The sequence below is a fragment of the Acomys minous genome (assembly GCF_964271855.1).
Source record: "Acomys minous genome assembly, chromosome: 20".
Taxonomy (NCBI): Eukaryota; Metazoa; Chordata; class Mammalia; order Rodentia; family Muridae; genus Acomys; species Acomys minous.
Window position 1 is genome coordinate 8381432 of NC_140502.1, and position 9189 is coordinate 8390620.

The following is a 9189-nucleotide window of genomic DNA, read 5'->3' on the forward strand; positions in this document are numbered from 1 at the left end:
CAAAGCTGCACAGCTGTTATGTGGAGAAGGTAGAATCCCAGCTCAGGCCTTTCACGCCACACTCCTATCTGCCACAAAGTATATGTACAAGCGAAGCCAGAAAGATGAGCTCGAAAACTCAGGCATGCCAACTGTGGTGACGCCCACTTTGAATGCCAGCGCTCTGGAGGTAGAGGCAGGCAGAGCTCTGTGAGTTCCAGCACAGCCAGGACTATTTCTGGTACCCTGTCTCACAAATAAATAGTAACAGAAACCTCCCTTTAGGCATTAGTGTTGGCTCTGTTTCTTAACAATTAAACTTTATTGTACAACCCAACTAGCATACACAAGAAGGAAAAAAAAGGTTAAAGGGACAGAAGAGTGAACCTTCCGGTATCCGTTCCACGGGATGGGTCCTTAGGTGTCTCTCCTTCCCACGTGCTGGTCCGCCCGGTCGCTCCTCTCCGCGCGCGCTCTCTCTCTCCTGGCCTCAATCTGTTGTTTTCTTCTCCCCACCTTCCCAGTCACATGCAAAGGGCGGTCTCCTTCTCCCTTCGAGGGTCAATTAGGAAAACAATAGCCACGGTGGGGTTCCCAGGTCGGCTTCCTGAATTCCAAGCCCAGGAAGGCTCCAAACAGTCTGTCACAAGGTATTCATGGGGTGCCCCAAGGGTAAAGCCCGCCAAGATTGCTTCCACCTGTGACAAAGCTTAATCTTTCCCACATATTAGCCTCTGTAAGAGTAAAGCTCTCATGCCATAGGCTGTATGTTCATAATTGATTGTGATGATCCTTATAATCCAATTCTAGTTATCACGGGGGGGGGGGGGAGGAATGCCACACGAAATCTAATTCAGTCATTTAGTCAAAACCCCGCATGAGCAACAAAAGACACTGAGGCTGGAGAGCTGGACGGCTCACGGACCTTTCCTTAGCTAGCAGAGGAGTGTCTGGCGGCAAAAGATGGTGACTCTGAAATGACAAGAAATGCTGGCAGGTATGTAGGGTAAAGTGAGCCATTATTCACTGCTGTAGACAATTATGGAAGTCAGTGTGGAGGTCTCTCAAAAAACAAAACCAAACAAACAAACAAACAAAAAACCCCACTAAAGATAGAACTACTCTGTTCTAAAACTACCCAGCTACACCACTCCCAAAGAACGCTGTGTTCTACCACATCCCTGTGCATCCCTGTTTGCTGATGCACTTGTTCACACTAGCTGGGAAATGGCATTCATGGGAGGTCCGTCACGAATAGATAATGAAAAGTTGGCACAGGCAGAGGAGAGAGAGAGAGAGTGTGTGTGTGTGTGGTTCAGCAATTAGGCACTTGGCTTCACAAGTTTGAGAATCAGACTTTGCCAGGTGGGGTGGGAACAATCACTGAAAATGTATTTTATGAGGAAACCGGTTGCTTTGATTGTTAATTTTAAAAGGGGGGAGAGGGAGGGAAGTCTGGGCTAGAGAGATGGCTCAGCAGTTAAAAGCATGTACATGGGGCTGGATGGCTTGTTGGTTGACAAACAGCGTTGGCTGCTCTTGCAGAGGACCTGGGCTTGAATCCCAGCACCCATCAGGTGGCTTGCAAACATCCGTAACTACAGTTCCAGAGGATCTAATCTCTTTTGACCATGGGTGCCAGATGCACATATGGTGCACATACATATATGCAGGCAAAACATTCATACACATAAAATAATAAGAGATTAATTTTTTTTAAAGCATGTACGTGCAGACCAACAGAGTTTAGTTCCCAGAACCCACTTTGAACAGTTCGAACTCACCTATAATTGCAATTCCTGGGACTGCAACGCCCTCTTCTGGCCTCCTCAGGCACACGTGTGTGTGTGTGTGTGTGTGTGTGTGTGTGTGTGTGCGCGCGCGCGTGTGCGTGCGTGCACGAGCACACACGTACACATACACATACCCATAAATGAAAAATAGAGCCAGGCAATGTGGCACGTGCCTGTAACCCCAGCACTTGGGGAGGCAGAGGCAGGCAGAAGGATCTCTGTGAGTTCAAAGCCAACCTGGTCTACAAAGTGAGTTCAGACCATCCTGTCTTGGAAAAAAAAAGAATGAAAAAAAGAAAGAAAATTTTTTGTTGTTGTTGTTTTTCAAGACAGGATTTCTCTGTGTAACAGAGCCCTGGCTGTCTTGGACTCAATTTGTACACCAGGCTGTCCTTGAACTCATGGAGATCTCCTGTCTTTGACTCCCATGTGCCAGGTTTAAAGGTATTCTCCCCCACGCCAGGCCCATAAATACAATTTTTTGTTTGCTTGTTTTTTGTTTTTGTTTTGAGACAGGGTTTCTCTGTGTGGAACTGGCTGTCCTGGACTAGCAGCTCTGTGGACCAGGCTGGCCTCAAACTCACAGCGATCCACCTGCCCCTGCATCCCAAGTCCTGGGATTAAAGGCATGAGCCACCACGCCCGGCATAAAACTCTTAATAAAAGGACATTGGGTATAGTGATGCACACTTTTAGTACCAGCCCTTGTGAGGCAGAGGCTAGTGGATCTCTGTGAGTTTGAGGCTAGCCTGGTCTACACAGTCTAGACCAGTCAAGGCTACAAAGTGAGACTCGGTCTCAAAGCAAAGCAAAAGCCAAAGCCAACCATCCCAACAAACAAAAACCTTAAAGGGAAAGGAAATAAAAGCTCCGTTTTAAACTGTAGCTCCTCCACATGGCTAGAGGAACTTGCTTAAATTGACTCCTCACCACCTTGAGGACAGACAGCTCTCGGGCTCAGCGCAGCCCTGGCTTCCGAGAGCCACTTCAAGGAGCAAATGCGGTCATAATCCCTGCAAAGCTGCTTGGAGGCCTCCTGGCGCCAGATCAGAGCCGCGTCTGCCTTTGCAGTTTATTATTGTTTATCAAGTGGCACTTTGGGCCTGGCGTACAGTAGAGAGTGAAGACGGACCCCCGAGGAGCTGACAGTCTGCCCATGGAAACAGACATTAATCCCACCATCGTGCTAATGGCCGTGTAATTATAAGCTGAGAGAAGTGCTAAGAAAGATCACCAACCATTTCGCTTTCTCTTTGAGTTTGTGCCTCCTCGCCAGCTCAGGCGATCCCAGAGAGCTGTGTGACAGCGGGCCGGGGGGGGGGGGGGGGGGGAGGGGGGGGAGGCGAGGGTAGGGGTGGGGCTTAGCAGGGTGGGCGGGCCTCTCGTTTGGGGAAAAGGTTCTGCCTTGTGGAATCTCCACGTGGAGCGCGTGCCAGAGCCAGAGGATGACATCAGGCCTGTTCCTCTATCGTTCTCTACCTTATTTCTCGTAAGACGAGGTCTCCTAGTAAACTGAAAGCTGACTCTTATCTAGACTGGCTGGCCAGCAAACGTCCGCAATCCGCCTGTCTCTCTGTTCCCCAACACGAGGGTTATAGGCACCCACACCTTCTAAATGGAGATTCTAAGTCAAGTCATATCCTCATCCTTTCATGCCAAGCGTTTCTTTCTTTCTTTCTTTCTTTCTTTCTTGTTTGTTTTGGGTTTTTCAAGACAGGGTTTCTCTGTGTGTAGTGTAGCCCTAGCTGCCCTGGCACTCACTTTGCAGACCAGGCTGGCCTGGAACTCAAATCAATCCACCTGCCTCTGGGATTAAAGGCATGCACCACCAACAGCCCAGTACGCCAAACATTCTTACCCACTGAGCCATCTCCCCAGCCCCCAAATCTCTTCCATTCCTCCGTCCCTCCTTCCCTCCCTCTCTCCCTCCCACCCTCTCTTCCTTCTTTTCTTTTTTTTTTTTTGATTTTTCAGGACAGGGTTCCTCTGTTACACAGAGCCCTGGCTGTCCTGGACTCTCTTTGTAGACCAGGCTGGTCTAGAACTCTCAACAATCCGCCTGCCTCTCCCTCCCTGAATGCTGTGGTTAACGGAGTGCGCCACCACACCCTGCTTAGGCCTCTTCCACAGGTTCCACTCCCTCCCAGCAGCACCGCAGGTTGACAGCCCAGCCTTTGACACAGGCCTCTGGGAGCTATTCAAGATCTAGGTGACAGCACCTGCTTCATGCTGCCACAAAGTTTAAGTTTCTGTTGGAAGGGGGACAGAGATGGGAGGGCGTGGAGCTATCTCAGAAATGCAATGGGGGGGGGGCTATCTCAGAACTGCAATTGAGGGGGCCCACCCCCTCAAAATACAAAAGAATAAGAAGCTGTGAAACACTGACTGAGCAGTAACTTGTAAAACTGTAGTTGTCAGCCGGGCGGTGGTGGCGCACGCCTTTAATCCCAGCACTCGGGAGGCAGAGGCAGGCGGATCGCTGTGAGTTCGAGGCCAGCCTGGTCTACAAAGTGAGTCCAGGACAGCCAAGGCTAACACAGAGAGACCCTGTCTCGAAAAAACCAAAAACAAACAAACAAAAAAACAAAAAAACAGACAACAACAACAACAAAAAACTGTAGTTGTCAACAATGTATCCTTGTGTCCTAGAGTATTTTCCTATTGCTGTGACAAACATCATGACCAAAAGCAACTTGGGGAGTTTCAGCTTTATTTCAGTCTCCCTTCCTGGTCACAGCTCAGCGCTGAGTGAAGACGGAGCAGGAACTCAAGGCAGAAAACTGAAGCAGAATCACAGGGGAGTGCTGCCTACTGACTCTCTCGCTGGTCCTTGCTTAGCTGGACTGCTGGCCAGAATGACACTGCCCACAGTGGGATGGACCCTCCCTTGTCAATCTACAGTCAAGACCCATCCTTGAAGACATGGCCGCAGGCTATTCTTCAACCGACCTCCCTCTTCCTCAATGACACTAAGGTTGTGTCAGGTTGACAGTAAAACACTATCCAGGTTGGAGAGATGGCTCAATGGTTAAGAGAATTAGCTGCTCATTCAGAGAACAGGGTGTGGGAAGAAGTGTAAGGTTTGTCACAGGTGAAAGCAGTCCTGGACACACCACAGATACTACCTGAGATTAACCTTGAGATAGACTGGGAGGTCCTTGTGTGTTTCTAATCGACCCTTAACGAGAGAGAGAGAGAGAGAGAGAGAGAGAGAGAGAGAGAGAGAGAGAGAGAGAGAGAGAGGGAGAGGGAGAGGGACCACCCCTTGCATGTGACAGACAGGTAGGCGGAGAGGACAGAGAGGAGCAGCAGGTTCAGACCCAGCTTGAGCGCATGTGGATTGGGAAATGGATCAGCAAACTGGCCGGACCAGCGCGCAGGCCAGAGACACCTAGGAACCCGTCCCGTGGAACGGATACTGGAAGGTTCACACTTTTTTCCCTTTAACCTTTTTTTCCCTCTTGGGTAAGCTAGCTGGGTTGTATAATAAAGTTTAATTATTAAGAAACAGAGCCAACAACAGGGGTTTGTTCCTGGCACCCACATGGTGCCTCAAAACCATCTGTGTAACTCCGGGTCCCAGGGATCCAATGCCCTCTTCTGACCCCCATGGGTAGTTGTATATACATGGTGCACAGGCATACACACAGGCAACCCCTACACACAAACACAGTAAGAACTTAATTTTTTTTCCATTTTTATTTATTTAATGTATGAGTGCTCTATGTGCATGTACCCCTTCAGGCCAGAAGAGGGCATCAGATCACATTACAGATGGTTGTGAGCCACCATGTAGTTGCCAGGAATTGAACTCAGCACCTCTGGAACTGCTGACAGTGCTCTTAACTGCTGAGCCACCTCTCCAGCTCCAACAATAATAACTTAAAAAAACAAACAAAAACCCCTTCAGGACTGCCAAGGCTACACAGAGAAACCCTGTCTCAAAAAACAAACAAACAAACAAACAAACAAACAAACAAAAACCTAGCTGGCACACCTAGCGTTAACTTGTATTAACTTAGGTCGCTGTGATTGACAACAAGGTAATCGGCATTAACTTGCATGACTGTGATTGCTAAAAACTCTGTGGCAAACTGCTTAGTACAGATGCTTCTGAAATGATGAAGGATGCGCTGGAGCCTTGGCTCTGTGGTTTAGGGCACTTGTTGATTCCCAGCATCCACATGGTGGCTCCGTAACTCCAGTTCAGACCTCTTTCTCACAGCAGGAGGTCTGAGATGACTGGTGCATGCCCCCATGGGTTCCAGGGACTGAACTCAGCCATCAACCCTGTGTGGCTACGATTTTAATCCGTGAGCCATCCCCATGGCTCCCATCTTGTTTTTTTGAAACAAGATCTCTTACCTTTTTGTGTGTGGAAAATGTCTTTGTTTTCTTTTTCTTTCTTTCTTTCTTCTTTATTTTGGTTTTTGAGACAAGGTTTCTTTGTGTATCCCTGGCCATGCTGGAACTGGCTTTGTAGACCAAGCTGTCTGGATGGGATTAAAAGCATGTGCCACCACTGACTAGCACTGGATCTCTTAACTTTACTGGAACTTGCCAGTATGGTGAGATTCCTAGCCAGAGAGCCCCCAGGGACCCATCTGTCTCTGCCTCTCCAGCACTCTGGAATAAAAGCACATGCCACTGTTCCCTAACATTCCCTACCATTGTTTTTATGTGGGTTCAGGGCATCGAACTCAGGCCCTCACGCTTGTGTAGTGAGCACTTTACCCATTGGGCCATCTGAGGAAGTGCTCTTGCCCTGCCACCTGTGCTCTCTCCTGTTCCAAGTTTGCAAGCAGGTGTTTTTTGGTTTGTTTGTTTGGTTGGTTGGTTGGTTGGTTGGTTTTTCAAGACAGAGTCTCTCTCTGTAGCCTTGGCTGTCCTGGACTCACTTTGTAGACCAGGCTGGCCTCAAACTCACAGCTATCCACCTGCCTCTGCCTCCCTAGTGCTGGGATTAAAGGCGTGTGCCACCATGCCCAGCCAGGCACGTGCTTTTGCGAGCATCCTTTGTATCTGTGATCTGTGTCTGTCTGGATCACCCATGCCCTTTTTAGTGCCTATGGATCTGAATCTGAGGGCTTGGGAGATATCTCTGTGCCACGAAAGCTCACACATGGGCTTGTGCTTCTTCCTCATAGGAATTTGAAAAAAGAAGTCTAACATTTGAAAAGCAGAGACCTTGGTAAAGCCCCAAAGAGAAGTTGTAGAGCTTGTGCTGAGGAAAAAAGAGGAGCTGCCCTGAGGCCATGCAAGAGCCACTTCCTCACATCCTAGCTGTGTGATCTTGGACAACTTGTTTTGTTTCTGTCTCAGTTTCCTCTGTGTCCAGTTGTCCTTATAGCTGGATAATAATATTATCAACTTTATAGTGTTAGCAGGGTTAGTGAGTAAAGGTTGTTAGTTTTGTGGTTTTTTAAAAAGATTTTTACTTATTTTTTGTATATCAGTGCTCTGTCTGCAGGTACACCTACAGGCCAGAAGAAGGCATCAGATTCCAGTGTAGATAGATGACTGTGAACCACCATATGGTTGCTGGGAATTGAACTCAGGACCCCTGGAAGAACAGACAGTGCTCTTAACCACTGAGCCATTTCTCCAGCACCCATGAGTAAAGTTTTTTTTTTGTTTTTGTTTTTTTTTTGTTTGTGTTTTTGTTTTTCAAGACATGGTTTCTCTGTGTAGCCTTGGCTGTCCTGCATTCACTTCGTAGACCAGGCTGGCCTCGAACTCACAGCGATCTGCCTGCCTCTGCCTCCTGAGTGCTGGGATTAAAGGCAAGTCAAGAGATGGAGCAAGAAATCGGCTGACAGGGATTAAACAGAAAGGAGGGGCATTGACTTGGAGGGTATTTAAGACAGTGTGGAAAGGAAAAAGGGGCTTTTGGCTTTTTCCTTCTGGGACTGTGCTGAGTAGGAAGGCAACTGGGTGCTTTCTCTGCCTCTCTGTGCTAGCAGGTGCCCCTGCCCAATCCCCCCCCCCCCAAATCTGGCTCCTGAGTCTTTAATGGTAAAATCGAACGACTTTATAACAACACCCAACACTCAGGAGGCAGCTCTCTGTACCTTCAAGGCCAGCCTGGTATACAGAATGAGTTCAAGGACAGCCAGAGCTATGCGGATAAACCCTGTCTTCAAAACAGACAAACAAATGCCGGGCGTGGTGGCAAACGCCTGTAATCCCAGCCGGCACTTAGGGAGGCAGAGGCAGGCATATCTCTGTGAGTTCGAGGCCAGCCTGGTCTACAAAGTGAGTCCAGGACAGCGAAGGTTACACAGAGAAACCCTGTCTTGCAATACCAAAATAAATAAATAAAAATATCATAAATAAAATATAAATTTTATATTATGTATTAAATAATATATTATAATCATAAAATTATAGGTAAAATAAGATTACCTTTTGAGGATGGCTGTAGTCCATAGAACTAGTCATTTAACTTTTCTGTCTTCACTTTGCCCTTTTGAGGATTCTGACTTTGGCTAAGGTTAGATAGAGGTCCAGGGCTTCAAATGAGAGTAAGGGGATGGAGCAGTGTGTTGCCTGGCAACAGAGGTGTTAGGGCATACAGTGCCAATTCCCTGTGTGGGGCAGGACCCAGAGAGGAGACAGGAGGGCATGAGGAGGCATGAGGGCCACTCAGATCTTCAGCTCTTGAGACTTCTTCATTCCTGCTCCCCAAGTCCTGCAAACACAGCTTCTCCCAAACCTCTTTCTCTTTCCCTCCCCTTCCTCCTCCCTCCCCCTTACTTATTCTAAAAATACACACACCAACACACACACACACACACACACACACACACACACACATTTGCAGTTCTTCTGAAAAAAAATTTTCTTTTACTTTATTTATTTGGCTTCATTTATTTTGTGTTTGGGAAAGGTGCACATGTACCTAGATATGCATATGAGGTCAGAGGACAATTTATGGGAATCAGCTCTTTCCCAGGTGTGTTTGGGGACTTTACTCAGGTCACTGCGGTTGGCAACAAGTGTCTCGAGCCAACAAACGGCGACCTCATTGGCCCAGTCAGTTGTTTTAGAGACAGGATCTCATGTAGGCTAGGCTGGCCTTGAACTCATTATTGAGATGAGAATTATCTTGTTTGTTTATTTGTTTGTTTGTTTGAGATAGGGTCTCTCTGTAGCCTTGGCTGTCCTGGACTCAGTTTGTAGACCAGGCTGGCCTCGAACTCACAGCACTCCACCTGCCTCTGCCTCCCGAGTGCTGGGATTAAAGGCGTGCGCCACCACGCCCCACCTGAGAATGATCTTGAACTCCTGTCCTTTCTGTCTCTACCTCCAGAATGCTGTGGTTAGAAGCCTCTACAACCACACAAAATTTATGTGGTGGTGAGGATTGAACCCTGAACGTTGTGTGCGCTAGGCAAGGGTTCTACTAACTGAGCTA